This window comes from Pelobates fuscus, chromosome 13, assembly GCF_036172605.1.
Source record: "Pelobates fuscus isolate aPelFus1 chromosome 13, aPelFus1.pri, whole genome shotgun sequence".
In the NCBI taxonomy this organism is placed as follows: Eukaryota; Metazoa; Chordata; class Amphibia; order Anura; family Pelobatidae; genus Pelobates; species Pelobates fuscus.
Window position 1 is genome coordinate 58,236,991 of NC_086329.1, and position 27,411 is coordinate 58,264,401.

Below are 27,411 nucleotides of genomic sequence, written 5' to 3' on the forward strand. Positions count from 1 at the left end.
ATAATCAGATCACTTTTTTCCCTATCCAGAAGCGTCTTGTCTTTTGTCGCAACCAGTGTTTCATATTCTACCATCAGTGAAATTGCATTCAATTAATTTTGCCTATGGCCATACCAGTCTGAAAATGCCTGATCTCGTCAGATCTCAGAAGCCATCCAGACTCGGGCCTGGTAAGTACTTGTATGGGAGACTGACTAGGAACCTCAGGTGCCATAAGCTTTTATTATTTTTTTTTTGCATTATGATGTCATAATCAGATCACTTTTTTCCCTATCCAGAAGCGTCTTGTCTTTTGTCGCAACCAGTTTTTGAAATTCTACCAACATCAGTGAAATTGCATTCAATTAATTTTGCCTATGGCCCTTCCAGTCTGAAAATGCCTGATCTCGTCAGAACTCAGAAGCCATCCAGACTTGGGCCTGGTTAGTACTTATATGGGAGACTAACTAGGAACCTCAGGTGCTGTAAGCTTTTGTTTATTTCTTTTTTGCATTATGATGTCATAATCAGATCACTTTTTTCCCTATCCAGAAGCGTCTTGTCTTTTGTCGCAACCAGTGTTTGATATTCTACCAACATCAGTGAAATTGCATTCAATTAATTTTGCCTATGGCCATACCAGTCTGAAAATGCCTGATCTCGTCAGATCTCAGAAGCCATCCAGACTCGGGCCTTGTTAGTACTTGTATGGGAGACCAACTAGGAACCTCAGGTGCTGTAAGCTTTTGTTTATTTCTTTTTTGCATTATGATGTCATAATCAGATCACTTTTTTCCCTATACAGAAGCGTCTTGTCTTTTGTCGCAACCAGTGTTTGATATTCTACCAACATCAGTGAAATTGCATTCAATTAATTTTTGCCTATGGCCATACCAGTCTGAAAATGTCTGATCTCGTCAGATCTCAGAAGCCATCCAGACTTGGGCCCGGTCATTACTTATATGGGAGACCAACTAGGAACCTCAGGTGCCATAAGCTTTTCTTTTTTTCTTTTTTGCATTATGATGTCATAATCAGATCTCTTTTTTCCCTATCCAGAAGCGTCTTGTCTTTTGTCGCCACCAGTGTTTGATATTCTACCAACATCAGTGAAATTGCATTCAATTAATTTTGCCTATGGCCTTACCAGTCTTTAAATGCCTGATCTTGTCAAATCTCAGAAGCCATCCAGACTCGGGCCTGGTTAGTACTTGTATGGGAGACCAACTAGGAACCTCAGGTGCCGTAAACTTTTGTTTATTTCTTTTTTGCATTATGATGTCATAATCAGATCACTTTTTTCCCTATCCAGAAGCGTCTTGTCTTTTGTCGCAACCAGTGTTTGATATTCTACCAACATCAGTGAAATTGCATTCAATTAATTTTTCCTATGGCCATACCAGTCTGAAAATGCCTGATCTCGTCAGAGCTCAGAAGCCATCCAGACTTGGGCCTGGTTAGTACTTGTATGGGAGACCAACTAGGAACCTCAGGTGCCGTAAGCTTTTGTTTATTTCTTTTTTGCATTATGATGTCATAATCAGATCACTTTTTTCCCTATCCAGAAGCGTCTTGTCTTTTGTCGCAACCAGTGTTTGATATTCTACCAACATCAGTGAAATTGCATTCATTTAATTTTGCCTGTGGCCATACCAGTCTGAAAAAGCCTGATCTCGTCAGATCTCAGAAACCATCCAGTCTCGGGCCTGGTTAGTACTTGTATGGGAGACCAACTAGGAACCTCAGGTGCCATACACTTTTGTTTATTTCTTTTTTACATTATGATGTCATAATCAGATCGCTTTTTTCCATATCCAGAAGCGTTTTGTCTTTTGTCGCAACCAGTGTTTGATATTCTACCAACATCAGTGAAATTGCTTTCAATTGATTATGACTATGGCCATACCAGTTTGAAAATGTCTGATCTCGTCAGATCTCAGAAACCATCCAGACTCGGGCCTGGTTAGTACTTGTATGGGAGACCAACTAGGAACCTCAGGTGCCATAAGCTTTTTTTTTTTTTCTTTTGCATTATGATGTCATAATCAGATCACTTTTTTCCCTATCCAGAAGCGTCTTGTCTTTTGTCGCAACCAGTGTTTGATATTCTACCAACATCAGTGAAATTGCATTCAATTAATTTTGCCTATGGCCATACCAGTCTTAAAATGCCTGATCTCGTCAGATCTCAGAAGCCATCCAGACTCGGGCCTGGTTAGTACTTGTATGGGAGACCGACTAGGAACCTCAGTTGCCATAAGCTTTTATTATTTTTTTTTTGCATTATGATGTCATAATCAGATCACTTTTTTCCCTATCCAGAAGCGTCTTGTCTTTTGTCGCAACCAGTTTTTGAAATTCTACCAACATCAGTGAAATTGCATTCAATTAATTTTGCCTATGGCCCTTCCAGTCTGAAAATGCCTGATCTCGTCAGAACTCAGAAGCCATCCAGACTTGGGCCTGGTTAGTACTTGTATGGGAGACTAACTAGGAACCTCAGGTGCTGTAAGCTTTTGTTTATTTATTTTTTGCATTATGATGTCATAATCAGATCACTTTTTTCCCTATCCAGAAGCGTCTTGTCTTTTGTCGCAACCAGTGTTTGATATTGTACCAACATCAGTGAAATTGCATTCAATTAATTTTGTCTATGGCAATACCAGTTTGAAAATGTCTGATCTCGTCAGATCTCAGAAGCCATCCAGACTCGGGCCTGGTTAGTACTTGTATGGGAGACCAACTAGGAACCTCAGGTGCCATAAGCTTTTGTTTATTTATTTTTTGCATTATGATGTCATAATCAGATCACTTTTTTCCCTATACAGAAGCGTCTTGTCTTTTGTCGCAACCAGTGTTTGATATTCTACCAACATCAGTGAAATTGCATTCTATTAATTTTGCCTATGGCCATACCAGTCTGAAAATGTCTGATCTCGTCAGATCTCAGAAGCCGTCCAGACTTGGGCCCGGTTATTACTTATATGGGAGACCAACTAGAAACCTCAGGTGCCATAAGCTTTTCTTTTTTTCTTTTTTGCATTATGATGTCATAATCAGATCTCTTTTTTCCCTATCCAGAAGCGTCTTGTCTTTTGTCGCCACCAGTGTTTGATATTCTACCAACATCAGTGAAATTGCATTCAATTAATTTTGCCTATGGCCTTACCAGTCTTTAAATGCCTGATCTTGTCAAATCTCAGAAGCCATCCAGACTCGGGCCTGGTTAGTACTTGTATGGGAGACCAACAAGAAACCTCAGGTGCCGTAAGCTTTTGTTTATTTCTTTTTTGCATTATGATGTCATAATCAGATCACTTTTTTCCCTATCCAGAAGCGTCTTGTCTTTTGTCGCAACCAGTGTTTGATATTCTACCAACATCAGTGAAATTGCATTCATTTAATTTTGCCTGTGGCCATACCAGTTTGAAAATGTCTGATCTCGTCAGATCTCAGAAGCCATCCAGACTCGGGCCTGGTTAGTACTTGTATGGGAGACCAACTAGGAACCTCAGGTGCCATAAGCTTTTGTTTATTTATTTTTTGCATTATGATGTCATAATCAGATCACTTTTTTCCCTATACAGAAGCGTCTTGTCTTTTGTCGCAACCAGTGTTTGATATTCTACCAACATCAGTGAAATTGCATTCAATTAATTTTGCCTATGGCCATACCAGTCTGAAAATGTCTGATCTCGTCAGATCTCAGAAGCCATCCAGACTTGGGCCTGGTTGTTACTTATATGGGAGACCAACTAGGAACCTCAGGTGCCATAAGCTTTTCTTTTTTTCTTTTTTGCATTATGATGTCATAATCAGATCGCTTTTTTCCCTATCCAGAAGCGTCTTGTCTTTTGTCGCCACCAGTGTTTGATATTCTACCAACATCAGGGAAATTGCATTCAATTAATTTTGCCTATGGCCTTACCAGTCTTTAAATGCCTGATCTTGTCAAATCTCAGAAGCCATCCAGACTCAGGCCTGGTTAGTACTTGTATGGGAGACCAACTAGGAACCTCAGGTGCCGTAAACTTTTGTTTATTTATTTTTTGCATTATGATGTCATAATCAGATCACTTTTTTCCCTATCCAGAAGCGTCTTGTCTTTTGCCGCAACCAGTGTTTGATATTCTACCAACATCAGTGAAATTGCATTCAATTAATTTTGCCTTTGGCCATACCAGTCTGAAAATGCCTGATCTCGTCAGAGCTCAGAAGCCATCCAGACTTGGGCCTGGTTAGTACTTGTATAGGAGACCAACTAGGAACCTCAGGTGCCATACACTTTTGTTTATTTCTTTTTTGCATTATGATGTCATAATCAGATCACTTTTTTCCCTATCCAGAAGCGTTTTGTCTTTTGTCGCAACCAGTGTTTGATATTCTACCAACATCAGTGAAATTGCTTTCAATTAATTATGGCTATGGCCATACCAGTCTGAAAATGCATGATCTCGTCAGATCTCAGAAGCCATCCAGGCTCGGGCCTGGTTAGTATTTGTATGGGAGACCGACTAGGAACCTCAGGTGCCATAAGCTTTTTTTTTTTTTTTTTTTGCATTATGATATCATAATCAGATCACTTTTTTCCCTATCCAGAAGCGTCTTGTCTTTTGTCGCAACCAGTGTTTGATATTCTACCATCAGTGAAATTGCATTCAATTAATTTTGTCTATGGTCATACCAGTCTGAAAATGCCTGATCTCGTCAGATCTCAGAAGCCATCCAGACTCGGGCCTGGTTAGTACTTGTATGGGAGACCGACTAGGAACCTCAGGTGCCATAAGCTTTTATTATTTTTTTTTGCATTATGATGTCATAATCAGATCTCTTTTTTCCCTATCCAGAAGCGTCTTGTCTTTTGTCGCCACCAGTGTTTGATATTCTACCAACATCAGTGAAATTGCATTCAATTAATTTTGCCTATGGACTTACCAGTCTTTAAATGCCTGATCTTGTCAAATCTCAGAAGCCATCCAGACTCGGGCCTGGTTAGTACTTGTATGGGAGACCAACTAGGAACCTCAGGTGCCATCAGCTTTTCTTTATTTCTTTTTTGCATTATGATGTCATAATCAGATCACTTTTTTCCCTATCCAGAAGCGTCTTGTCTTTTGTCGCAACCAGTGTTTGAAATTCTACCAAAATCAGTGAAATTGCATTCAATTAGTTTTGCCTATGGCCATTCCAGTCTGAAAATGCCTGATCTCGTCAGAACTCAGAAGCCATCCAGACTTGGGCCTGGTTAGTACTTGTATGGGAGACCAACTAGGAACCTCAGGTCCCGTAAGCTTTTGTTTATTTCTTTTTTGCATTATGATGTCATAATCAGATCACTTTTTTCCCTATCCAGAAGCGTCTTGTCTTTTGTCGCAACCAGTGTTTGATATTCTACCAACATCAGTGAAATTGCATTCAATTAATTTTGCCTATGGCCTTACCAGTCTTTAAATGCCTGATCTCGTCATATCTCAGAAGCCATCCAGACTCGGGCCTGGTTAGTACTTGTATAGGAGACCAACTAGGAACCTCAGGTGCCATAAGCTTTTCTTTAATTGTTTTTTGCATTATGATGTCATAATCAGATCACTTTTTTCCCTATCCAGAAGCGTCTTGTCTTTTGTCGCAACCAGTGTTTCACTGATGATTCTACCAACATCAGTGAAATTGTATTCAATTAATTTTGCCTATGGCCATACCAGTCTGAAAATGCCTGATCTCGTCAGATCTCAGAAGCCATCCAGACTCGGGCCTTGTTAGTACTTGTATGGGAGACCAACTAGGAACCTCAGGTGCCATAAGCTTTTCTTTATTTCTTTTTTGCATTATAATGTCATAATCAGATCGCTTTTTTCCCTATCCAGAAGTTTCTTGTCTTTTGTCGCAACCAGTGTTTGATATTCTACCAACATCAGTGAAATTGCATTCAATTAATTTTGTCTATGGCCATACCAGTTTGAAAATGCCTGATCTCCTCAGATCTCAGAAGCCATCCAGACTTGGGCCTTGTTAGTACTTGTATGGGAGACCAACTAGGAACCTCAGGTGCCATAAGCTTTTCTTTTTTTCTTTTTTGCATTATGATGTTATAATCAGATCGCTTTTTTCCCTATCCAGAAGCGTCTTGTCTTTTGTCGCCACCAGTGTTTGATATTCTACCAACATCAGTGAAATTGCATTCAATTAATTTTGCCTATGGCCTTACCAGTCTTTAAATGCCTGATCTTGTCAAATCTCAGAAGCCATCCAGACTCGGGCCTGGTTAGTACTTGTATGGGAGACCAACTAGGAACCTCAGGTGCCGTAAACTTTTGTTTATTTCTTTTTTGCATTATGATGTCATAATCAGATCACTTTTTTCCCTATCCAGAAGCGTCTTGTCTTTTGCCGCAACCAGTGTTTGATATTCTACCAACATCAGTGAAATTGCATTCAATTAATTTTGCCTATGGCCATACCAGTCTGAAAATGCCTGATCTCATCAGAGCTCAGAAGCCATCCAGACTTGGGCCTGGTTAGTACTTGTATAGGAGACCAACTAGGAACCTCAGGTGCCGTAAGCTTTTGTTTATTTCTTTTTTGCATTATGATGTCATAATCAGATCACTTTTTTCCCTATCCAGAAGCGTCTTGTCTTTTGTCGCAACCAGTGTTTGATATTCTACCAACATCAGTGAAATTGCATTCATTTCATTTTGCCTGTGGCCATACCAGTCTGAAAAAGCCTGATCTCGTCAGATCTCAGAAACCATCCAGACTCGGGCCTGGTTAGTACTTGTATGGGAGACCAACTAGGAACCTCAGGTGCCATACACTTTTGTTTATTTCTTTTTTACATTATGATGTCATAATCAGATCGCATTTTTCCGTATCCAGAAGCGTTTTGTCTTTTGTCGCAACCAGTGTTTGATATTCTACCAACATCAGTGAAATTGCTTTCAATTAATTATGGCTATGGCCATACCAGTCTGAAAATGCATGATCTCGTCAGATCTCAGAAGCCATCCAGACTCGGGCCTGGTTAGTATTTGTATGGGAGACCGACTAGGAACCTCAGGTGCCATAAGCTTTTTTTTTTTTTTTTTTTGCATTATGATGTCATAATCAGATCACTTTTTTCCCTATCCAGAAGCGTCTTGTCTTTTGTCGCAACCAGTGTTTGATATTCTACCATCAGTGAAATTGCATTCAATTAATTTTGCCTATGGCTATACCAGTCTGAAAATGCCTGATCTCGTCAGATCTCAGAAGCCATCCAGACTCGGGCCTGGTTAGTACTTGTATGGGAGACCGACTAGGAACCTCAGGTGCCATAAGCTTTTATTATTTTTTTTTTGCATTATGATGTCATAATCAGATCTCTTTTTTCCCTATCCAGAAGCGTCTTGTCTTTTGTCGCCACCAGTGTTTGATATTCTACCAACATCAGTGAAATTGCATTCAATTAATTTTGCCTATGGACTTACCAGTCTTTAAATGCCTGATCTTGTCAAATCTCAGAAGCCATCCAGACTCGGGCCTGGTTAGTACTTGTATGGGAGACCAACTAGGAACCTCAAGTGCCATAAGCTTTTCTTTATTTCTTTTTTGCATCATGATGTCATCATCAGATCACTTTTTGACCTATCCAGAAGCATCTTGTCTTTTGTCGCAACCAGTGTTTGAAATTCTACCAACATCAGTGAAATTGCATTCAATTAATTTTGCCTATGGCCATTCCAGTCTGAAAATGCCTGATCTCGTCAGAACTCAGAAGCCATCCAGACTTGGGCCTGGTTAGTACTTGTATGGGAGACCAACTAGGAACCTCAGGTCCCGTAAGCTTTTGTTTATTTCTTTTTTGCATTATGATGTCATAATCAGATCACTTTTTTCCCTATCCAGAAGCGTCTTGTCTTTTGTCGCAACCAGTGTTTGATATTCTACCAACATCAGTGAAATTGCATTCAATTAATTTTGCCTATGGCCTTACCAGTCTTTAAATGCCTGATCTCGTCAGATCTCAGAAGCCATCCAGACTCGGTCCTGGTTAGTACTTGTATAGGAGACCAACTAGGAACCTCAGGTGCCATAAGCTTTTCTTTATTTGTTTTTTGCATTATGATGTCATAATCAGATCACTTTTTTCCCTATCCAGAAGCGTCTTGTCTTTTGTCGCAACCAGTGTTTCACTGATGATTCTACCAACATCAGTGAAATTGTATTCAATTAATTTTGCCTATGGCCATACCAGTCTGAAAATGCCTGATCTCGTCAGATCTCAGAAGCCATCCAGACTCGGGCCTTGTTAGTAATTGTATGGGAGACCAACTAGGAACCTCAGGTGCCATAAGCTTTTCTTTATTTCTTTTTTGCATTATGATGTCATAATCAGATCGCTTTTTTCCCTATCCAGAAGTTTCTTGTCTTTTGTCGCAACCAGTGTTTGATATTCTACCAACATCAGTGAAATTGCATTCAATTAATTTTGTCTATGGCCATACCAGTTTGAAAATGCCTGATCTCCTCAGATCTCAGAAGCCATCCAGACTTGGGCCTTGTTAGTACTTGTATGGGAGACCAACTAGGAACCTCAGGTGCCATAAGCTTTTCTTTATTTCTTTTTTGCATTATGATGTCATAATCAGATCACTTTTTTCCCTATCCAGAAGCGTCTTGTCTTTTGTCGCAACCAGTGTTTGATATTCTACCATCAGTGAAATTGCATTCAATTAATTTTGCCTATGGCCCTACCAGTCTGAAAATGCCTGATCTCGTCAGATCTCAGAAGCCATCCAGACTCGGGCCTGGTAAGTACTTGTATGGGAGACCGACTAGGAACCTCAGGTGCCATAAGCTTTTATTATTTTTTTTTTGCATTATGATGTCATAATCAGATCTCTTTTTTCCCTATCCAGAAGCGTCTTGTCTTTTGTCGCCACCAGTGTTTGATATTCTACCAACATCAGTGAAATTGCATTCAATTAATTTTGCCTATGGACTTACCAGTCTTTAAATGCCTGATCTTGTCAAATCTCAGAAGCCATCCAGACTCGGGCCTGGTTAGTACTTGTATGGGAGACCAACTAGGAACCTCAGGTGCCATAAGCTTTTCTTTATTTCTTTTTTGCATTATGATGTCATAATCAGATCACTTTTTTCCCTATCCAGAAGCGTCTTGTCTTTTGTCGCATCCAGTGTTTGATATTCTACCAACATCAGTGAAATTGCATTCAATTAATTTTGCCTATGGCCTTACCAGTCTTTAAATGCCTGATCTCGTCAGATCTCAGAAGCCATCCAGACTCGGGCCTGGTTAGTACTTGTATAGGAGACCAACTAGGAACCTCAGGTGCCATAAGCTTTTCTTTATTTGTTTTTTGCATTATGATGTCATAATCAGATCACTTTTTTCCCTATCCAGAAGCGTCTTGTCTTTTGTCGCAATCAGTGTTTCACTGATGATTCTACCAACATCAGTGAAATTGTATTCAATTAATTTTGCCTATGGCCTTACCAGTCTTTAAATGCCTGATCTCGTCAGATCTCAGAAGCCATCCAGACTCGGGCCTGGTTAGTACTTGTATAGGAGACCAACTAGGAACCTCAGGTGCCATAAGCTTTTGTTTATTTATTTTTTGCATTATGATGTCATAATCAGATCACTTTTTTCCCTATCCAGAAGTTTCTTGTCTTTTGTCGCAACCAGTGTTTGATATTCTACCAACATCAGTGAAATTGCATTCAATTAACTTTGTCTATGGCCATACCAGTTTTTAAAATGTCTGATCTCGTCAGATCTCAGAAGCCATCCAGACTCGGGCCTGGTTAGTACTTGTATGGGAAACCAACTAGGAACCTCAGGTGCCATAAGCGTTTGTTTATTTATTTTTTGCATTATGATGTCATAATCAGATCACTTTTTTCCCTATACAGAAGCGTCTTGTCTTTTGTCGCAACCAGTGTTTGATATTCTACCAACATCAGTGAAATTGCATTCAATTAATTTTGCCTATGGCCATTCCAGTCTGAAAATGCCTGATCTCGTCAGATCTCAGAAGCCATCCAGACTTGGGCCTGGTTATTACTTATATGGGAGACCAACTAGGAACCTCAGGTGCCATAAGCTTTTCTTTATTTCTTTTTTGCATTATGATGTCATAATCAGATCTCTTTTTTCCCTATCCAGAAGCGTCTTGTCTTTTGTCGCCACCAGTGTTTGATATTCTACCAACATCAGTGAAATTGCATTCAATTAATTTTGCCTATGGCCATACCAGTCTGAAAATGCCTGATCTCGTCATATCTCAGAAGCATCGAGACTCGGGCATTGTTAGTACTTGTATGGGAGACCAACTAGGAATCTCAGGTGCCATAAGCTTTTCTTTATTTCTTTTTTTGCATTATGATGTCATAATCAGATCACTTTTTTCCCTATCCAGAAGCGTCTTGTCTTTTGTCGCAACCAGTGTTTGATATTCTACCAACATCAGTGAAATTGCATTCAATTAATTTTGCCTATGGCCATACACGTTTGAAAATGTCAGATCTCAGAAACCATCCGGACTCGGGCCTGGTTAGTACTTGTATGGGAGACCAACTAGGAACCTCAGGTGCCATAAGCTTTTGTTTATTTCTTTTTTGCATTATGATGTCATAATCAGATCACTTTTTTCCCTATCCAGAAGCGTCTTGTCTTTTGTCGCAACCAGTGTTTGATATTCTACCAACATCAGTGAAATTGCATTCAATTAATTTTGCCTATGGCCATACCAGTCTGAAAATGCCTGATCTTGTCAAATCTCAGAAGCCATCCAGACTCGAGCCTGGTTAGTACTTGTGTGGGAGACCAACTAGGAACCTTAGGTGCCATAAGCTTTTGTTTATTTCTTTTTTGCATTATGATGTCATAATCAGATCACTTTTTTCCCTATCTAGAAGCGTCTTGTTTTTTGTCGCAACCAGTGTTTGATATTCTACCAACATCAGTGAAATTGCATTCAATTAATTTTGCCTATGGCCATACCAGTCTGAAAATGCCTGATCTCGTCAGATCTCAAAAGCCATCCAGACTCGGGCCTGGTTAGTACTTGTATGGGAGACCAACTAGGAACCTCAGGTGCCATAAGCTTTTATTTATTTCTTTTTTGCATTATGATGTCTTAATCAGATCACTTTTTTCCGTATCCAGAAGCGTCTTGTCTTTTGTCGCAACCAGTGTTTGATATTCTACCAACATCAGTGAAATTGCATTCAATTAATTTTGCCTATGGCCATACCAGTCTGAAAATGCCCGATCACGTTAGATTTCAGAAGCCATCTAGACTCGGGCCTGGTTAGTACTTGTATGGGAGACCAACTAGGAACCTCAGGTGCCATAAGCTTTTGTTTATTTCTTTTTTGCATTATGATGTCATAATCAGATCACCTTTTTCCCTATCCAGAAGTGTCTTATCTTTTGTCACAAGCAGTGTTTGATATTCTACCAACATCAGTGAAATTGCATTCAATTAATTTTGCCTATGGCCATACCAGTTTGAAAATGTCTGATCTCGTCAGATCTCAAAAGCCACCTAGACTCGAGCCTGGTTAGTACTTGTATGGGAGACCAACTAAAAACCTCAGGTGCCATGAGCTTTTCTTTATTTCTTTTTTGCATTATGATGTCATAATCAGATCACTTATTTCCCTATCCAGAAGCGTCTTCTCTTTTGTCGCAACCAGTGTTTGATATTCTACCAACATCAGTGAAATTGCATTCAATTAATTTTGCCTATGGCCATACCAGTCTGAAAATGCCTGATCTCGTCAGATCTCAGAAGCCATCCAGACTCGGGCCTGGCTAGTACTTGTATGGGAGACCAACTAGGATCCTCAGGTGCCATACACTTTTGTTTATTTCTTTTTTTGCATTATGATGTCATAATCAGATCGCTTTTTTTCCGTATCCAGAAGCGTCTTGTCCTTTGTCGCAACCAGTGTTTGATATTCTATCAACATCAGTGAAATTCAATTAATTTTGCCTATGGCCATACCAGTCTGAAAATGCCTGATCTCGTCAGATCTCAGAGGCCATCCAGACTCGGGCCTGGTTAGTACAAGTATGGGAGACCAACTAGGAACCTCAGGTGCCATAAGCTTTTATTTATTTCATTTTTGCATTATGATGTCTTAATCAGATCACTTTTTTCCCTATCCAGAAGCGTCTTGTCTTTTGGCGCAACCAGTGTTTGATATTCTACCAACATCAGTGAAATTGCATTCAATTAATTTTGCCTATGGCCATACCAGTTTGAAAATGTCTGATCTCGTCAGATCTCAGAAGCCACCCAGACTCGGGCCTGGTTAGTACTTGTATGGGAGACCAACTAAAAACCTCAGGTGCCATGAGCTTTTCTTTATTTCTTTTTTGCATTATGATGTCATAATCAGATCACTTTTTTTCCCTATCCAGAAGCGTCTTGTCTTTTGTCGCAACCAGTTTTTGATATTCTACCAACATCAGTGAAATTGCATTCAATTAATTTTGCCTATGGTCATACCAGTCTGAAAATGCCTGATCACGTTAGATTTCAGAAGCCATCCAGACTCGGTCCTGGTTATTACTTGTATGGGAGACCAACTGGGAACCTCAGGTGCCATAAGATTTTGTTTATTTCTTTTTTGCATTAAGATGTCATAATCAGATCACTTTTTTCCCTATCCAGAATCGTCTTGTCTTTTGTCGCAACCAGTGTTTGATATTCTACCAACATCAGTGAAATTGCATTCAAATAATTTTGCCTATAGCCTTACCAGTCTGAAAATGCCTGATCTCGTCAGGTCTCAGAAACTATCCCGACTCGGGCCTGGTTAGTACTTGTATGGGAGACCGACTAGGAACCTCAGGTGCCATAAGCTTTTATTTATTTCTTTTTTGCATTAAGATGTCATAATCAGATCACTTTTTTCCCTATCCAGAAGCGTCTTGTCTTTTGTCGCAACCAGTGTTTGATATTCTACCAACATCAGTGAAATTGCATTCAAATAATTTTGACTATGGCCATACCAGTCTGAAAATATCTGATCTCGTCAGAACTCAGAAGCCATCCAGACTTGGGCCTGGTTAGTACTTGTATAGGAGACCAACTAGGAACCTCAGGTGCCGTAAGCTTATGTTTATTTCTTTTTTGCATTATGATGTAATAATCAGATCACTTTTTTCCCTATCCAGAAGCGTCTTGTCTTTTGTCACAACCAGTGTTTGATATTCTACCAACATCAGTGAAATTGCATGCAACTCATTTTGAATATGGTCATACCAGTCTGAAAATGTCTGATCTCGTCAGATCTCAGAATCCATCCAGACTCGGGCGTTGTTAGTACTTGTATGGGAGACCAACTAGGAACCTCAGGTGCCATAAGCTTTTGTTTATTTTTTTTTGCATTATGATGTCATAATCAGATCACTTTTTTCCCTATCCAGAAGCGTCTTGTCTTTTGCCACAACCAGTGTTTGATATTCTACCAACATCAGTGAAATTGCATTCAATTAATTTTGCCTATAGCCTTACCAGTCTGAAAATGCCTGATCTCGTCAGATCTCAGAAGCCATCAGACTTGGGCCTGGTTAGTACTTGTATGGGAAGCCAACTAGGAACCACAGGGTCCATAAGCTTTTCTTTATTTCTTTTTTGCATTATGATGTCATAATCAGATCACTTTTTTCCCTATCCAGAAGCGTCTTGTCTTTTGTCTCAACCAGTGTTTGATATTCTACCAACATCAGTGAAATTGCATTCAAATAATTTTGCCTATGGCCATTCCAGTCTGAAAATGCCTGATCTCGTCAGATCTCAGAAGCCATCCAGACTCGGGCATTGTTAGTACTTGTATGGAAGACCATCTAGGAACCTCAGGTGCCATAAACTTTTGTTTATTTCTTTTTTGCATTATGATGTTATAATCAGATCACTTTTTTCCCTATCCAGAAGCGTCTTGTCTTTTGTCGCAACCAGTGTTTGATATTCTACCAACATCAGTGAAATTGCATTCAATTAATTTTGCCTATGGCCATACCAGTCTGAAAATGCCTGATCTCGTCAGAACTCAGAAGCCATCCAGACTTGGGCTTGGTTAGTACTTGTATGGGAGACCAACTAGGAACCTCAGGTGCCATAAGCTTTTGTTAATTTTTTTTGCATTATGATGTCATAATCAGATCACTTTTTCCCTATCCAGAAGCGTCTTGTCTTTTGTCGCAACCAGTGTTTGATATTCTACCAACATCAGTGAAATTGCATTCGATTAATTTTGCCTATGGCCATACCAGTCTGAAAATGCCTGATTTCGTCAGATCTCAGAAGCCATCCAGACTCGGGCCTGGTTAGTACTTGTATGGGAGACCAACTAGGACCCTCAGGTTTCATAAGCTTTTGTTTATTTCTTTTTTGCATTATGATGTCATAATCAGATCACTTTTTTCCCTATCCAGAAGCGTCCTGTCTTTTGTCGCAACCAGTGTTTGATATTCTACCAACATCAGGGAAATTGCATTTGATTAATTTTGCATATGGTCATACCAGTCTGAAAATGTCAGATTTCAGAAACCATCCAGACTCGGGCCTGGTTAGTACTTGTATGGGAGACCAACTAGGAACCTCAGGTGCCGTAAGCTTTTGTTTATTTCTTTTTTGCATTATGATGTAATAATCAGATCACTTTTTTCCCTATCCAGAAGCGTCCTGTCTTTTGTCGCAACCAGTGTTTGATATTCTACCAACATCAGGGAAATTGCATTTGATTAATTTTGCATATGGTCAAACCAGTCTGAAAATGTCAGATTTCAGAAACCATCCAGACTCGGGCCTGGTTAGTACTTGTATGGGTGACCAACTAGGAACCTCAGGTGCCATAAACTTTTGTTTATTTCTTTTTTGCATTATGATGTCATAATCAGATCACTTTTTTCCCTATCCAGAAGCGTCCTGTCTTTTGTCGCAACCAGTGTTTGATATTCTACCAACATCAGTGAAATTGCATTTGATTAATTTTGCCTATGGCCATACCAGTCTGAAAATGCCAGATCTCAGAAGCCATCCAGACTCGGGCCAGGTTAGTACTTGTATGGGAGACCAACTAGGAAGCTCAGGTGCCATAAGCTTTTGTTTATTTCTTTTTTGCATTATGATGTCATAATCAGATCACTTTTTTCCCTATCCAGAAGCGTCTTGTCTTTTGTCGCAACCAGTGTTTGATATTCTACCAACATCAGTGAAATTGCATTTAACTAAATTTGCCTATGGCCATACCAGTCTGAAAATGCCTGATCTCGTCAGATCTCAGACGCCATCCATACTCGGGCCTGGTTAATACTTGTATGGGAGACCAACTAGGAACCTCAGGTGCCATAAGCTTTTGTTTATTTATTTTTTGCATTATGATGTCATAATCATATCGCTTTTTTCCCTATCCACAAGTGTCTTGTCTTTTGTCGCAACCAGTGTTTGATATTCTACCAACATCAGTGAAATTGCATTCAATTAATTTTGCCTATGGCCATACCAGTCTGAAAATGCCAGATCTCAGAAGCCATCCAGACTCGGGCATTGTTAGTACTTGTATGGAAGACCATCTAGGAACCTCAGGTGCCATAAACTTTTGTTTATTTCTTTTTTGCATTATGATGTTATAATCAGATCACTTTTTTCCCTATCCAGAAGCGTCTTGTCTTTTGTCGCAACCAGTGTTTGATATTCTACCAACATCAGTGAAATTGCATTCAATTAATTTTGCCTATGGCCATACCAGTCTGAAAATGCCTGATCTCGTCAGAACTCAGAAGCCATCCAGACTTGGGCTTGGTTAGTACTTGTATGGGAGACCAACTAGGAACCTCAGGTGCCATAAGCTTTTGTTAATTTTTTTTGCATTATGATGTCATAATCAGATCACTTTTTCCCTATCCAGAAGCGTCTTGTCTTTTGTCGCAACCAGTGTTTGATATTCTACCAACATCAGTGAAATTGCATTCGATTAATTTTGCCTATGGCCATACCAGTCTGAAAATGCCTGATTTCGTCAGATCTCAGAAGCCATCCAGACTCGGGCCTGGTTAGTACTTGTATGGGAGACCAACTAGGACCCTCAGGTTTCATAAGCTTTTGTTTATTTCTTTTTTGCATTATGATGTCATAATCAGATCACTTTTTTCCCTATCCAGAAGCGTCCTGTCTTTTGTCGCAACCAGTGTTTGATATTCTACCAACATCAGGGAAATTGCATTTGATTAATTTTGCATATGGTCATACCAGTCTGAAAATGTCAGATTTCAGAAACCATCCAGACTCGGGCCTGGTTAGTACTTGTATGGGAGACCAACTAGGAACCTCAGGTGCCGTAAGCTTTTGTTTATTTCTTTTTTGCATTATGATGTAATAATCAGATCACTTTTTTCCCTATCCAGAAGCGTCCTGTCTTTTGTCGCAACCAGTGTTTGATATTCTACCAACATCAGGGAAATTGCATTTGATTAATTTTGCATATGGTCAAACCAGTCTGAAAATGTCAGATTTCAGAAACCATCCAGACTCGGGCCTGGTTAGTACTTGTATGGGTGACCAACTAGGAACCTCAGGTGCCATAAACTTTTGTTTATTTCTTTTTTGCATTATGATGTCATAATCAGATCACTTTTTTCCCTATCCAGAAGCGTCCTGTCTTTTGTCGCAACCAGTGTTTGATATTCTACCAACATCAGTGAAATTGCATTTGATTAATTTTGCCTATGGCCATACCAGTCTGAAAATGCCAGATCTCAGAAGCCATCCAGACTCGGGCCAGGTTAGTACTTGTATGGGAGACCAACTAGGAAGCTCAGGTGCCATAAGCTTTTGTTTATTTCTTTTTTGCATTATGATGTCATAATCAGATCACTTTTTTCCCTATCCAGAAGCGTCTTGTCTTTTGTCGCAACCAGTGTTTGATATTCTACCAACATCAGTGAAATTGCATTTAACTAAATTTGCCTATGGCCATACCAGTCTGAAAATGCCTGATCTCGTCAGATCTCAGACGCCATCCATACTCGGGCCTGGTTAATACTTGTATGGGAGACCAACTAGGAACCTCAGGTGCCATAAGCTTTTGTTTATTTATTTTTTGCATTATGATGTCATAATCATATCGCTTTTTTCCCTATCCACAAGTGTCTTGTCTTTTGTCGCAACCAGTGTTTGATATTCTACCAACATCAGTGAAATTGCATTCAATTAATTTTGCCTATGGCCATACCAGTCTGAAAATGCCAGATCTCAGAAACCATCCAGACTCGGGCCTGGTTAGTATTTGTATGGGAGACCAACTAGGACCCTCAGGTGTCATAAGCTTTTATTTATTTCTTTTTTGCATTACGATGTCATAATCAGATCACTTTTTTCCCTATCCAGAAGCGTCTTGTCTTTTGTCGCAACCAGTGTTTGATATTCTACCAACATCAGTGAAATTGCATTCAATTAATTTTGCCTATGGCCATACAAGTTTGAAAATGTCAGATCTCAGAAGCCATCCGGACTCGGGCCTGGTTAGTACTTGTATGGGAGACCAACTAGGAACCTCAGGTGCCATAAGCTTTTGTATATTTTTTTTGCATTATGATGTCATAATCAGATCACTTTTTTCCCTATCCAGAAGCGTCTTGACTTTTGTCGCAACCAGTGTTTGATATTCTACCAACATCAGTGAAATTGCATTCAACTAAATTTGCCTATGGCCATACCAGTCTGAAAATGCCTGATCTTGTCAAATCTCAGAAGCCATCCAGACTCGAGCCTGGTTAGTACTTGTGTGGGAGACCAACTAGGAACCTTAGGTGTCATAAGCTTTTGTTTATTTCTTTTTTGCATTATGATGTCATAATCAGATCACTTTTTTCCCTATCTAGAAGCGTCTTGTTTTTTGTCTCAACCAATGTTTGATATTCTACCAACATCAGTGAAATTGCATTCAATTAATTTTGCCTATGGCCATACCAGTCTGAAAATGCCTGATCTCGTCAGATCTCAGAAGCCATCCAGACTCGGGCCTGGTTAGTACTTGTATGGGAGACCAACTAGGAACCTCAGGTGCCATACACTTTTGTTTATTTATTTTTTGCATTATGATGTCATAATCAGATCGCTTTTTTCCCTTTCCAGAAGCGTCTTGTCTTTTGTCACAACCAGTGTTTGATATTCTACCAACATCAGTGAAATTGCATTCAATTAATTTTGCCTATAGCCTTTGCAGTCTGAAAATGCCTGATCTCGTCAGATCTCAGAAGCCATCCAGACTCGAGCCTGGTTAGTACTTCTATGGGAGACCAACTAGGAACCTCAGGTGTCATACACATTTGTTTATTTCTTTTTTGCATTAAGATGTCATAATCAGATCGCTTTTTTCCGTATCTAGAAGCGTCTTGTCCTTTGTCCAAACCAGTGTTTGATATTCTACCAACATCAGTGAAATTGCATTCAATTAATTTTGCCTATGGCTATACCAGTCTGAAAATGCCTGATCTCGTCAGATCTCAAAAGCCATCCAGACTCGGGCCTGGTTAGTACTTGTATGGGAGACCAACTAGGAACCTCAGGTGCCATAATCTTTTATTTATTTCTTTTTTGCATTATGATTTCTTAATCAGATCACTTTTTTCCCTATCCAGAAACGTCTTGTCTTTTGTTGCAACCAGTGTTTGATATTCTACCTATATCAGTGAAATTGCATTAAATGAATTTTGCCTATGGACATACCAGTCTGAAAATGCCTGATCTTGTCAGATCTCAGAAGCCATCCAGACTCGGGCCTGGTTAGTACTTATATGGGAGACCAACTAGGAACCTCAGGTGCCGTAAGCTTTTGTTTATTTCTTTTTTGCATTATGATGTCATAATCAGATCGCTTTTTTCCCTATCCAGAAGTGTCTTGTCTTTTGTTGCAACCAGTGTTTGATATTCTACCAACATCAGTGAAATTGCATTCAATTAATTATGACTATGGCCATACCAGTCTGAAAATGCCTGATCTCGTCAGAACTCCGAAGCCATGCAGACTTGGGCTTGGTTAGTACTTGTATGGGAGACCAACTAGGAACCTCAGGTGCCGTAAGCTTTAGTTTATTTCTTTTTTGCATTATGATGTCATAATCAGATCACTTTTTTCCCTATCCAGAAGCGTCTTGTCTTTTGTCGCAACCAGTGTTTGATATTCTACCAACATCAGTGAAATTGTTTTCAATTAATTTTGCCTATGGCCATACCAGTCTGAATATGCCTGATCTCGTCAGATCTCAGAAGCCATCCAGACTCTGGCCTGGTTAGTACTTGTATGGGAGACCAACTAGGAACCTCAGGTGCCATAAGCTTTTCTTTATTTCTTTTTTGCATTATGATGTCATAATCAGATCACTTTTTTCCCTATCCAGAAGCGTCTTGTCTTTTGTCGCAACCAGTGTTTGATATTCTACCAACATCAGTGAAATTGCATTCAAATAATTTTGACTATGGCCATACCAGTCTGAAAATATCTGATCTCGTCAGAACTCAGAAGCCATCCAGACTTGGGCCTGGTTAGTACTTGTATAGGAGACCAACTAGGAACCTCATGTGCCGTAAGCTTATGTTTATTTCTTTTTTGCATTATGATGTAATAATCAGATCACTTTTTTCCCTATCCAGAAGCGTCTTGTCTTTTGTCACAACCAGTGTTTGATATTCTACCAACATCAGTGAAATTGCATGCAACTCATTTTGAATATGGTCATACCAGTCTGAAAATGTCTGATCTCGTCAGATCTCAGAATCCATCCAGACTCGGGCGTGGTTAGTACTTGTATGGGAGACCAACTAGGAACCTCAGGTGCCATAAGCTTTTGTTTATTTTTTTTTGCATTATGATGTCATAATCAGATCACTTTTTTCCCTATCCAGAAGCGTCTTGTCTTTTGTCACAACCAGTGTTTGATATTCTACCAACATCAGTGAAATTGCATTCAATTAATTTTGCCTATAGCCTTACCAGTCTGAAAATGCCTGATCTCGTCAGATCTCAGAAGCAACATTAGTGAAATTGCATGCAACTCATTTTGCCTATGGTCATACCAGTCTGAAAATGCCTGATCTCGTCAGATCTCAGAATCCATCCAGACTCGGGCGTGGTTAGTACTTGTATGAGAGACCATCTAGGAACCTCAGGTGCCATAAGCTTTTGTTTATTTTTTTTGCATTATGATGTCATAATCAGATCACTTTTTTCCCTATCCAGAAGCGTCTTGTCTTTTGTCACAACCAGTGTTTGATATTCTACCAACATCAGTGAAATTGCATTCAATTAATTTTGCCTATAGCCTTACCAGTCTGAAAATGCCTGATCTCGTCAGATCTCAGAAGCCATCAGACTTGGGCCTGGTTAGTACTTGTATGGGAAGCCAACTAGGAACCTCAGGGTCCATAAGCTTTTCTTTATTTCTTTTTTGCATTATGATGTCATAATCAGATCACTTTTTTCCCTATCCAGAAGCGTCTTGTCTTTTGTCGCAACCAGTGTTTGATATTCTACCAACATCAGTGAAATTGCATTCAATTAAATTTGCCTATGGCCATACCAGTCTGAAAATACCTGATCTCGTCAGATCTCAGAAGCCATGTAGGCTTGGGCCTGGTTAGTACTTGTATGCGAGACCGATTAGGAACCTCAGGTGCCATAAGCTTTTATTTATTTCTTTTTTGCATTAAGATGTCATAATCAGATCACTTTTTTCCCTATCCAGAAGCGTCTTGTCTTTTGTCTCAACCAGTGTTTGATATTCTACCAACATCAGTGAAATTGCATTCAAATAATTTTGCTTATGGCCATTCCAGTCTGAAAATGCCTGATCTCGTCAGATCTCAGAAGCCATCCAGACTTGGGCATTGTTAGTACTTGTATGGGAGACCAACTAGGAACCTCAGGTGCCATAAACTTTTGTTTATTTCTTTTTTGCATTATGATGTTATAATCAGATCACTTTTTTCCCTATCCAGAAGCGTCTTGTCTTTTGTCGCAACCAGTGTTTGATATTCTACCAACATCAGTGAAATTGCATTCAATTAATTTTGCCTATGGCCATACCAGTCTGAAAATGCCTGATCTCGTCAGAACTCAGAAGCCATCCAGACTTGGGCTTGGTTAGTTATTGTATGGGAGACCAACTAGGAACCTCAGGTGCCATAAGCTTTTGTTTATTTTTTTTGCATTATGATGTCATAATCAGATCACTTTTTCCCTATCCAGAAGCGTCTTGTCTTTTGTCGCAACCAGTGTTTGATATTCTACCAACATCAGTGAAATTGCATTCGATTAATTTTGCCTATGGCCATACCAGTCTGAAAATGCCTGATTTCGTCAGATCTCAGAAGCTATCCAGACTCGGGCCTGGTTAGTACTTGTATGGGAGACCAACTAGGACCCTCAGGTTTCATAAGCTTTTGTTTATTTCTTTTTTGCATTATGATGTCATAATCAGATCACTTTTTTCCCTATCCAGAAGCGTCCTGTCTTTTGTCGCAACCAGTGTTTGATATTCTACCAACATCAGGGAAATTGCATTTGATTAATTTTGCATATGGTCATACCAGTCTGAAAATGTCAGATTTCAGAAACCATCCAGACTCGGGCCTGGTTAGTACTTGTATGGGAGACCAACTAGGAACCTCAGGTGCCGTAAGCTTTTGTTTATTTCTTTTTTGCATTATGATGTAATAATCAGATCACTTTTTTCCCTATCCAGAAGCGTCTTGTCTTTTGTCACAACCAGTGTTTGATATTCTACCAACATCAGTGAAATTGCATTCGATTAATTTTGTCTATGACCATACCAGTCTGAAAATGCCTGATATCGTCAGATCTCAGAAGCCATCCCGACTCTGGCCTGGTTAGTACTTGTATGGGTGACCAACTAGGAACCTCAGGTGCCATAAGCTTTTGTTTATTTCTTTTTTGCATTATGATGTCATAATCACATCACTTTTTTCCCTATCCAGAAGTGTCTTGTCTGTTGCGCAACCAGTGTTTGATATTCTACCAACATCAGTGAAATTGCATTCATTTAATTTTGCCTATAGCCATACCAGTCTGAAAATGCCTGATCTCGTCAGATCTCAGAAGCCATCCAGACTTGGGCCTGGTTAGTACTTGTATGGGAGACCAACTAGGAACCTCAAGTGCCATAAGCTTTTGTTTATTTATTTTTTGCATTATGATGTCATAATCAGATCGTTGTTTTCCCTATCCAGAAGCTTCTTGTCTTTTGTCGCAACCAGTGTTTGATATTCTACCAACATCAGTGAAATTGCATTTGATTAATTTTGCCTATGGCCATACCAGTCTGAAAATGCCAGATCTCAGAAGCCATCCAGACTCGGGCCAGGTTAGTACTTGTATGGGAGACCAACTAGGAAGCTCAGGTGCCATAAGCTTTTGTTTATTTCTTTTTTGCATTATGATGTCATAATCAGATCACTTTTTTCCCTATCCAGAAGCGTCTTGTCTTTTGTCGCAACCAGTGTTTGATATTCTACCAACATCAGTGAAATTGCATTTAACTAAATTTGCCTATGGCCATACCAGTCTGAAAATGCCTGATCTCGTCAGATCTCAGACGCCATCCAGACTCGGGCCTGGTTAATACTTGTATGGGAGACCAACTAGGAACCTCAGGTGCCATAAGCTTTTGTTTATTTCTTTTTTGCATTATGATGTCATAATCATATCGCTTTTTTCCCTATCCACAATTGTCTTGTCTTTTGTCGCAACCAGTGTTTGATATTCTACCAACATCAGTGAAATTGCATTCAATTAATTTTGCCTATGGCCATACCAGTCTGAAAATGCCAGATCTCAGAAGCCATCCAGACTCGGGCCTGGTTAGTATTTGTATGGGAGACCAACTAGGACCCTCAGGTGTCATAAGCTTTTATTTATTTCTTTTTTGCATTACGATGTCATAATCAGATCACTTTTTTCCCTATCCAGAAGCGTCTTGTCTTTTGTCACGACCAGTGTTTGATATTCTACCAACATCAGTGAAATTGCATGCAATACATTTTGCCTGTAGCCTTACCAGTCTGAAAATGCCTGATCTCGTCAGGTCTCAGAAGCCATCCCGACTCGTGACTGGTTAGTACTTGTATGGGAGACCGACTAGGAACCTCAGGTGCCATAAGCTTTTATTTATTTATTTTTTGCATTAAGATGTCATAATCAGATCACTTTTTTCCCTATCCAGAAGCGTCTTGTCTTTTGTCGCAACCAGTGTTTGATATTCTACCAACATCAGTGAAATTGTTTTCAATTAATTTTGCCTATGGCCATACCAGTCTGAAAATGCCTGATCTCGTCAGATCTCAGAAGCCATCCAGACTCTGGCCTGGTTAGTACTTGTATGGGAGACCAACTAGGAACCTCAGGTGCCATAAGCTTTTCTTTATTTCTTTTTTGCATTATGATGTCATAATCAGATCACTTTTTTCCCTATCCAGAAACGTCTTGTCTTTTGTCGCAACCAGTGTTTGATATTCTACATACATCAGTGAAATTGCGTTCAATTAATTTTGCCTATGGCCATACCAGTCTGAAAATGCCAGATCTCAGAAGCCATCCAGACTCAGGCCTGGTTAGTACTTGTATGGGAGACCAACTAGGAACCTCAGGTGCCATAAGCTTTTGTTTATTTCTTTTATGCATTATGATGTCATAATCAGATCACTTTTTTCCCTATCCAGAAGCGTCTTGTCTTTTGTCGCAACCAGTGTTTGATATTCTACCAACATCAGTGAAATTGCATTCAATTAATTTTGCCTATAGCCTTACCAGTCTTAAAATGCCTGATCTCGTCAGATCTCAGAAGCCATCAGACTTGGGCCTGGTTAGTACTTGTATGCGAGACCGATTAGGAACCTCAGGTGCCAAAAGCTTTTATTTATTTATTTTTTGTATTATGATGTCATAATCAGATCACTTTTTTCCCTATCCAGAAGCGTCTTGTTTTTTGTCGCAACCAGTGTTTGATATTCTACCAACATCAGTGAAATTGCATTCAATTAATTTTGTCTATGGCCATACCAGTCTGAAAATGCCTGATCTCATCAGATATCAGAAGCCATGCAGACTTGGGCTGGTTAGTACTTGTATGGGTCACCAACTAGGAACCTCATGTGCCATAAGCTTTTCTTTATTTCTTTTTTGCATTATGATGTCATAATCAGATCACTTTTTTCCCTATCCAGAAGCGTCTTGTCTTTTGTCACGACCAGTGTTTGATATTCTACCAACATCAGTGAAATTGCATGCAATACATTTTGCCTATAGCCTTACCAGTCTGAAAATGCCTGATCTCGTCAGGTCTCAGAAGCCATCCCGACTCGTGACTGGTTAGTACTTGTATGGGAGACCGACTAGGAACCTCAGGTGCCATAAGCTTTTATTTATTTATTTTTTGCATTAAGATGTCATAATCAGATCACTTTTTTCCCTATCCAGAAGCGTCTTGTCTTTTGTCACAACCAGTGTTTGATATTCTACCAACATCAGTGAAATTGCATTCAATTAATTTTGCCTATAGGCTTACCAGTCTGAAAATGCCTGATCTCGTCAGATCTCAGAAGCAACATCAGTGAAATTGCATGCAACTAATTTTGCCTATGGTCATACCAGTCTGAAAATGCTTGATCTCGTCAGATCTCAGAATCCATCCAGACTCGGGTGTGGTTAGTACTTGTATGGGAGACCAACTAGGAACCTCAGGTGCCATAAGCTTTTGTTTATTTTTTTTGCATTATGATGTCATAATCAGATCACTTTTTTCCCTATCCAGAAGCGTCTTGTCTTTTGTCACAACCAGTGTTTGATATTCTACCAACATCAGTGAAATTGCATTCAATTAATTTTGCCTATAGCCTTACCAGTCTGAAAATGCCTGATCTCGTCAGATCTCAGAAGCCATCAGACTTGGGCCTGGTTAGTACTTGTATGCGAGACCGACTAGGAACCTCAGGTGCCATAAGCTTTTATTTATTTATTTTTTGCATTAAGATGTCATAATCAGATCACTTTTTTCCCTATCCAGAAGCGTCTTGTCTTTTGTCTCAACCAGTGTTTGATATTCTACCAACATCAGTGAAATTGCATTCAAATCATTTTGCCTATGGCCATACCAGTCTGAAAATGCCTGATCTCGTCAGATCTCAGAAGCCATCCAGACTCGGGCATTGTTAGTACTTGTATGGGAGACCAACTAGGAACCTCAGGTGCCATAAGCTTTTGTTTATTTTTTTTGCATTATGATGTCATAATCAGATCACTTTTTCCCTATCCAGAAGCGTCTTGTCTTTTGTCGCAACCAGTGTTTGATATTCTACCAACATCAGTGAAATTGCATTCAATTAATTTTGTCTATGGCCATACCAGTCTGAAAATGCCTGATCTCGTCAGATCTCAGAAGCCATGCAGACTTGGGCTGGTTAGTACTTGTATGGGAGACCAACTAGGAACCTCATGTGACATAAGCTTTTCTTTATTTCTTTTTTGCATTATGATGTCATAATCAGATCACTTTTTTCCCTATCCAGAAGCGTCTTGTCTTTTGTCACAACCAGTGTTTGATATTCTACCAACATCAGTGAAATTGCATGCAATACATTTTGCCTATAGCCTTACCAGTCTGAAAATGCCTGATCTCGTCAGGTCTCAGAAGCCATCCCGACTCGTGACTGGTTAGTACTTGTATGGGAGACCGACTAGGAACCTCAGGTGCCATAAGCTTTTATTTATTTATTTTTTGCATTAAGATGTCATAATCAGATCACTTTTTTCCCTATCCAGAAGCGTCTTGTCTTTTGTCTCAACCAGTGTTTGATATTCTACCAACATCAGTGAAATTGCATTCAAATCATTTTGCCTATGGCCATACTAGTCTGAAAATGCCTGATCTCGCCAGACCTCAGAAGCCATCCAGACTCGGGCATTGTTAGTACTTGTATGGGAGACCAACTAGGAACCTCAGGTGCCATAAGCTTTTGTTTATTTTTTTTGCATTATGATGTCATAATCAGATCACTTTTTCCCTATCCAGAAGCGTCTTGTCTTTTGTCGCAACCAGTGTTTGATATTCTACCAACATCAGTGAAATTGCATTCAACTAAATTTGCCTATGGACATACCAGTCTGAAAATGCCTGATTTCGTCAGATCTCAGAAGCCATCCAGACTCGGGCCTGGTTAGTACTTGTATGGGAGACCAACTAGGACCCTCAGGTGTCATAAGCTTTTGTTTATTTCTTTTTTGCATTATGATGTCATAATCAGATCACTTTTTTCCCTATCCAGAAGCGTCCTGTCTTTTGTCGCAACCAGTGTTTGATATTCTACCAACATCAGGGAAATTGCATTTGATTAATTTTGCATATGGTCATACCAGTCTGAAAATGTCAGATTTCAGAAACCATCCAGACTCGGGCCTGGTTAGTACTTGTATGGGAGACCAACTAGGAACCTCAGGTGCCGTAAGCTTTTGTTTATTTCTTTTTTGCATTATGATGTAATAATCAGATCACTTTTTTCCCTATCCAGAAGCGTCTTGTCTTTTTTCACAACCAGTGTTTGATATTCTACCAACATCAGTGAAATTGCATGCAACTCATTTTGCCTATGGTCATACAAGTCTGAAAATGCCTGATCTCGTCAGATCTCAGAAGCCATCCAGACTCGGGCGTGGTTAGTACTTGTATGGGAGACCAACTAGGAACCTCAGGTGCCATAAGCTTTTGTTTTGTTTTTTTGCATTATGATGTCATAATCAGATCACTTTTTTCCCTATCCAGAAGCGTCTTGTCTTTTGTCACAACCAGTGTTTGATATTCTACCAACATCAGTGAAATTGCATTCAATTAATTTTGTCTATAGCCTTACCAGTCTGAAAATGCCTGATCTCGTCAGATCTCAGAAGCCATCCAGATTTGGGCCTGGTTAGTACTTGTATGGGAAGCCAACTAGGAACCTCAGGTGCCATAAGCTTTTCTTTATTTCTTTTTTGCATTATGATGTCATAATCAGATCACTTTTTTCCCTATCCAGAAGCGTCTTGTCTTTTGTCGCAACCAGTGTTTGATATTCTACCAACATCAGTGAAATTGTTTTCAATTAATTTTGCCTATGGCCATACCAGTCTGAAAATGCCTGATCTCGTCAGATCTCAGAAGCCATCCAGACTCTGGCCTGGTTAGTACGTGTATGGGAGACCAACTAGGAACCTCAGGTGCCATAAGCTTTTCTTTATTTCTTTTTTGCATTATGATGTCATAATCAGATCACTTTTTTCCCTATCCAGAAACGTCTTGTCTTTTGTCGCAACCAGTGTTTGATATTCTACATACATCAGTGAAATTGCGTTCAATTAATTTTGCCT

At 39.6% G+C, this 27,411-nt stretch overlaps 68 pseudogenes; all 68 read left to right on the plus strand.

Moving 5' to 3' along the window:
• The first annotated feature begins 100 nt into the window (after positions 1-100).
• Positions 101-219, plus strand: LOC134584283 (5S ribosomal RNA; annotated as a pseudogene).
• A 133-nt stretch (positions 220-352) lies between these two features.
• On the plus strand, positions 353-471 carry LOC134584477 (5S ribosomal RNA; annotated as a pseudogene).
• A 134-nt stretch (positions 472-605) lies between these two features.
• LOC134584338 (5S ribosomal RNA) lies at positions 606-724 on the plus strand (annotated as a pseudogene).
• A 135-nt stretch (positions 725-859) lies between these two features.
• LOC134584624 (5S ribosomal RNA) lies at positions 860-978 on the plus strand (annotated as a pseudogene).
• Positions 979-1,365: 387 nt separating this feature from the next.
• LOC134584125 (5S ribosomal RNA) lies at positions 1,366-1,484 on the plus strand (annotated as a pseudogene).
• Positions 1,485-1,618: 134 nt separating this feature from the next.
• Positions 1,619-1,737, plus strand: LOC134584653 (5S ribosomal RNA; annotated as a pseudogene).
• A 134-nt stretch (positions 1,738-1,871) lies between these two features.
• LOC134584424 (5S ribosomal RNA) lies at positions 1,872-1,990 on the plus strand (annotated as a pseudogene).
• A 133-nt stretch (positions 1,991-2,123) lies between these two features.
• On the plus strand, positions 2,124-2,242 carry LOC134584448 (5S ribosomal RNA; annotated as a pseudogene).
• Positions 2,243-2,375: 133 nt separating this feature from the next.
• Positions 2,376-2,494, plus strand: LOC134584398 (5S ribosomal RNA; annotated as a pseudogene).
• A 134-nt stretch (positions 2,495-2,628) lies between these two features.
• On the plus strand, positions 2,629-2,747 carry LOC134584499 (5S ribosomal RNA; annotated as a pseudogene).
• A 640-nt stretch (positions 2,748-3,387) lies between these two features.
• LOC134584378 (5S ribosomal RNA) lies at positions 3,388-3,506 on the plus strand (annotated as a pseudogene).
• A 134-nt stretch (positions 3,507-3,640) lies between these two features.
• Positions 3,641-3,759, plus strand: LOC134584644 (5S ribosomal RNA; annotated as a pseudogene).
• A 387-nt stretch (positions 3,760-4,146) lies between these two features.
• LOC134583606 (5S ribosomal RNA) lies at positions 4,147-4,265 on the plus strand (annotated as a pseudogene).
• Positions 4,266-4,399: 134 nt separating this feature from the next.
• LOC134583666 (5S ribosomal RNA) lies at positions 4,400-4,518 on the plus strand (annotated as a pseudogene).
• A 131-nt stretch (positions 4,519-4,649) lies between these two features.
• LOC134584014 (5S ribosomal RNA) lies at positions 4,650-4,768 on the plus strand (annotated as a pseudogene).
• Positions 4,769-5,153: 385 nt separating this feature from the next.
• Positions 5,154-5,272, plus strand: LOC134584305 (5S ribosomal RNA; annotated as a pseudogene).
• Positions 5,273-5,664: 392 nt separating this feature from the next.
• Positions 5,665-5,783, plus strand: LOC134584311 (5S ribosomal RNA; annotated as a pseudogene).
• A 134-nt stretch (positions 5,784-5,917) lies between these two features.
• LOC134584586 (5S ribosomal RNA) lies at positions 5,918-6,036 on the plus strand (annotated as a pseudogene).
• A 387-nt stretch (positions 6,037-6,423) lies between these two features.
• On the plus strand, positions 6,424-6,542 carry LOC134584187 (5S ribosomal RNA; annotated as a pseudogene).
• Positions 6,543-6,676: 134 nt separating this feature from the next.
• Positions 6,677-6,795, plus strand: LOC134584512 (5S ribosomal RNA; annotated as a pseudogene).
• A 134-nt stretch (positions 6,796-6,929) lies between these two features.
• LOC134583585 (5S ribosomal RNA) lies at positions 6,930-7,048 on the plus strand (annotated as a pseudogene).
• A 131-nt stretch (positions 7,049-7,179) lies between these two features.
• LOC134583934 (5S ribosomal RNA) lies at positions 7,180-7,298 on the plus strand (annotated as a pseudogene).
• A 386-nt stretch (positions 7,299-7,684) lies between these two features.
• Positions 7,685-7,803, plus strand: LOC134584308 (5S ribosomal RNA; annotated as a pseudogene).
• Positions 7,804-7,937: 134 nt separating this feature from the next.
• LOC134583757 (5S ribosomal RNA) lies at positions 7,938-8,056 on the plus strand (annotated as a pseudogene).
• Positions 8,057-8,195: 139 nt separating this feature from the next.
• On the plus strand, positions 8,196-8,314 carry LOC134584608 (5S ribosomal RNA; annotated as a pseudogene).
• A 134-nt stretch (positions 8,315-8,448) lies between these two features.
• Positions 8,449-8,567, plus strand: LOC134584587 (5S ribosomal RNA; annotated as a pseudogene).
• A 131-nt stretch (positions 8,568-8,698) lies between these two features.
• Positions 8,699-8,817, plus strand: LOC134584290 (5S ribosomal RNA; annotated as a pseudogene).
• Positions 8,818-9,203: 386 nt separating this feature from the next.
• On the plus strand, positions 9,204-9,322 carry LOC134584599 (5S ribosomal RNA; annotated as a pseudogene).
• Positions 9,323-9,461: 139 nt separating this feature from the next.
• Positions 9,462-9,580, plus strand: LOC134584601 (5S ribosomal RNA; annotated as a pseudogene).
• A 388-nt stretch (positions 9,581-9,968) lies between these two features.
• LOC134584391 (5S ribosomal RNA) lies at positions 9,969-10,087 on the plus strand (annotated as a pseudogene).
• Positions 10,088-10,970: 883 nt separating this feature from the next.
• LOC134584064 (5S ribosomal RNA) lies at positions 10,971-11,089 on the plus strand (annotated as a pseudogene).
• Positions 11,090-11,223: 134 nt separating this feature from the next.
• Positions 11,224-11,342, plus strand: LOC134583651 (5S ribosomal RNA; annotated as a pseudogene).
• Positions 11,343-11,729: 387 nt separating this feature from the next.
• LOC134584614 (5S ribosomal RNA) lies at positions 11,730-11,848 on the plus strand (annotated as a pseudogene).
• Positions 11,849-11,979: 131 nt separating this feature from the next.
• LOC134584382 (5S ribosomal RNA) lies at positions 11,980-12,098 on the plus strand (annotated as a pseudogene).
• Positions 12,099-12,232: 134 nt separating this feature from the next.
• Positions 12,233-12,351, plus strand: LOC134583598 (5S ribosomal RNA; annotated as a pseudogene).
• A 135-nt stretch (positions 12,352-12,486) lies between these two features.
• LOC134583894 (5S ribosomal RNA) lies at positions 12,487-12,605 on the plus strand (annotated as a pseudogene).
• Positions 12,606-12,739: 134 nt separating this feature from the next.
• On the plus strand, positions 12,740-12,858 carry LOC134583600 (5S ribosomal RNA; annotated as a pseudogene).
• A 134-nt stretch (positions 12,859-12,992) lies between these two features.
• On the plus strand, positions 12,993-13,111 carry LOC134584354 (5S ribosomal RNA; annotated as a pseudogene).
• Positions 13,112-14,002: 891 nt separating this feature from the next.
• On the plus strand, positions 14,003-14,121 carry LOC134584564 (5S ribosomal RNA; annotated as a pseudogene).
• A 131-nt stretch (positions 14,122-14,252) lies between these two features.
• Positions 14,253-14,371, plus strand: LOC134583846 (5S ribosomal RNA; annotated as a pseudogene).
• An 863-nt stretch (positions 14,372-15,234) lies between these two features.
• Positions 15,235-15,353, plus strand: LOC134584641 (5S ribosomal RNA; annotated as a pseudogene).
• A 377-nt stretch (positions 15,354-15,730) lies between these two features.
• Positions 15,731-15,849, plus strand: LOC134584576 (5S ribosomal RNA; annotated as a pseudogene).
• Positions 15,850-15,980: 131 nt separating this feature from the next.
• On the plus strand, positions 15,981-16,099 carry LOC134583847 (5S ribosomal RNA; annotated as a pseudogene).
• Positions 16,100-16,962: 863 nt separating this feature from the next.
• LOC134584642 (5S ribosomal RNA) lies at positions 16,963-17,081 on the plus strand (annotated as a pseudogene).
• An 871-nt stretch (positions 17,082-17,952) lies between these two features.
• LOC134584247 (5S ribosomal RNA) lies at positions 17,953-18,071 on the plus strand (annotated as a pseudogene).
• A 387-nt stretch (positions 18,072-18,458) lies between these two features.
• Positions 18,459-18,577, plus strand: LOC134584387 (5S ribosomal RNA; annotated as a pseudogene).
• A 134-nt stretch (positions 18,578-18,711) lies between these two features.
• On the plus strand, positions 18,712-18,830 carry LOC134584557 (5S ribosomal RNA; annotated as a pseudogene).
• Positions 18,831-18,964: 134 nt separating this feature from the next.
• Positions 18,965-19,083, plus strand: LOC134584228 (5S ribosomal RNA; annotated as a pseudogene).
• A 134-nt stretch (positions 19,084-19,217) lies between these two features.
• Positions 19,218-19,336, plus strand: LOC134584364 (5S ribosomal RNA; annotated as a pseudogene).
• A 134-nt stretch (positions 19,337-19,470) lies between these two features.
• Positions 19,471-19,589, plus strand: LOC134584656 (5S ribosomal RNA; annotated as a pseudogene).
• A 134-nt stretch (positions 19,590-19,723) lies between these two features.
• On the plus strand, positions 19,724-19,842 carry LOC134583811 (5S ribosomal RNA; annotated as a pseudogene).
• Positions 19,843-20,058: 216 nt separating this feature from the next.
• LOC134583655 (5S ribosomal RNA) lies at positions 20,059-20,177 on the plus strand (annotated as a pseudogene).
• Positions 20,178-20,561: 384 nt separating this feature from the next.
• On the plus strand, positions 20,562-20,680 carry LOC134584301 (5S ribosomal RNA; annotated as a pseudogene).
• Positions 20,681-20,814: 134 nt separating this feature from the next.
• On the plus strand, positions 20,815-20,933 carry LOC134583577 (5S ribosomal RNA; annotated as a pseudogene).
• A 134-nt stretch (positions 20,934-21,067) lies between these two features.
• LOC134584554 (5S ribosomal RNA) lies at positions 21,068-21,186 on the plus strand (annotated as a pseudogene).
• Positions 21,187-21,317: 131 nt separating this feature from the next.
• On the plus strand, positions 21,318-21,436 carry LOC134583703 (5S ribosomal RNA; annotated as a pseudogene).
• A 629-nt stretch (positions 21,437-22,065) lies between these two features.
• On the plus strand, positions 22,066-22,184 carry LOC134584432 (5S ribosomal RNA; annotated as a pseudogene).
• A 377-nt stretch (positions 22,185-22,561) lies between these two features.
• LOC134584379 (5S ribosomal RNA) lies at positions 22,562-22,680 on the plus strand (annotated as a pseudogene).
• Positions 22,681-23,310: 630 nt separating this feature from the next.
• LOC134584312 (5S ribosomal RNA) lies at positions 23,311-23,429 on the plus strand (annotated as a pseudogene).
• Positions 23,430-24,058: 629 nt separating this feature from the next.
• On the plus strand, positions 24,059-24,176 carry LOC134584640 (5S ribosomal RNA; annotated as a pseudogene).
• Positions 24,177-24,646: 470 nt separating this feature from the next.
• LOC134583758 (5S ribosomal RNA) lies at positions 24,647-24,765 on the plus strand (annotated as a pseudogene).
• Positions 24,766-24,897: 132 nt separating this feature from the next.
• Positions 24,898-25,015, plus strand: LOC134583902 (5S ribosomal RNA; annotated as a pseudogene).
• A 134-nt stretch (positions 25,016-25,149) lies between these two features.
• LOC134584602 (5S ribosomal RNA) lies at positions 25,150-25,268 on the plus strand (annotated as a pseudogene).
• Positions 25,269-25,399: 131 nt separating this feature from the next.
• On the plus strand, positions 25,400-25,517 carry LOC134584606 (5S ribosomal RNA; annotated as a pseudogene).
• A 637-nt stretch (positions 25,518-26,154) lies between these two features.
• Positions 26,155-26,273, plus strand: LOC134583833 (5S ribosomal RNA; annotated as a pseudogene).
• A 377-nt stretch (positions 26,274-26,650) lies between these two features.
• LOC134583616 (5S ribosomal RNA) lies at positions 26,651-26,769 on the plus strand (annotated as a pseudogene).
• Positions 26,770-26,901: 132 nt separating this feature from the next.
• On the plus strand, positions 26,902-27,020 carry LOC134583836 (5S ribosomal RNA; annotated as a pseudogene).
• Positions 27,021-27,154: 134 nt separating this feature from the next.
• LOC134584551 (5S ribosomal RNA) lies at positions 27,155-27,273 on the plus strand (annotated as a pseudogene).
• The last annotated feature ends 138 nt before the right edge of the window (positions 27,274-27,411 follow it).